At 43.5% G+C, this 830-nt stretch overlaps 1 non-coding gene across 1 annotated transcript; it reads left to right on the top strand.

Moving 5' to 3' along the window:
• Positions 1 to 428: 428 nt before the first annotated feature.
• TRNAT-AGU (transfer RNA threonine (anticodon AGU)) lies at positions 429 to 500 on the top strand. The gene has a single exon. It is a non-coding gene; the product is annotated as a tRNA-Thr (tRNA).
• The last annotated feature ends 330 nt before the right edge of the window (positions 501 to 830 follow it).

Here is an 830-nt window from a genome sequence, read left to right as displayed (position 1 = left end):
CTCCGGGAAAGTTTGTCTTTGTAACCATTTTCATATCGCGTATTTCTGATTACTCTGTGTGCTACCGGGAGGGAGATTTCATATTGCACCGTCTCTTAACCTTGTGTTTATGTGCTATGTCATTCTTCATATGTATGCGAGCACACACACACACACACACACACACACACACACACACACACACACACACACACACACACACACACACACACACACACACACACACCATAGCCTCTCCCAGGTACTCATATAATCTTATATTATCCAAGCTTAAAGACCTTGGTTATGAACAACCATTATAATGCAACACAATATATATTTATCATAAACAAATCATTTATCACAATAATCATTATGTTTGTACTAGATTCTTTAAGTCTTCAATCAGGTTTGTTAATATACAAGAAATTTTTCCACCACTGACAAGTAGCTCCGTGGTACAGTGGTTAGCACATCTGTCTAGTAAACAGTTGGTCCGGGTTCGATTCCCGGCGGGGCCTTTGTTTTCAGTATTTTTTTGTGATCGTAAATACTCGTAGGTAGGGCCTCTCTCTCTCTCTCTCTCTCTCTCTCTCTCTCTCTCTCTCTCTCTCTCTCTCTCTCTCTCTCTCTCTCTCCCCAGCCAGCCACTATGAATGTAGATTGTGTGACTGAGTGAGAGCGATGAAGTTCTTGCCATATGACGGCGAGCCACTTTGCACCTCACCCACCCACCCAGCACAGCGTGCCTGAATGCGTGAAGGTGGCTAACAGACGAGGAATGAGGCTACTTAGGGTGCATTAGTGTGTTAGGGTAGATAAAGATACTTGCGACTGACGAAGAATGGTTC

This window comes from Panulirus ornatus, chromosome 63, assembly GCF_036320965.1.
Source record: "Panulirus ornatus isolate Po-2019 chromosome 63, ASM3632096v1, whole genome shotgun sequence".
NCBI lineage: Eukaryota > Metazoa > Arthropoda > Malacostraca > Decapoda > Palinuridae > Panulirus > Panulirus ornatus.
Note: the sequence above shows the minus strand (reverse complement) of the source record. Positions and strands in the feature narration are given on the sequence as shown.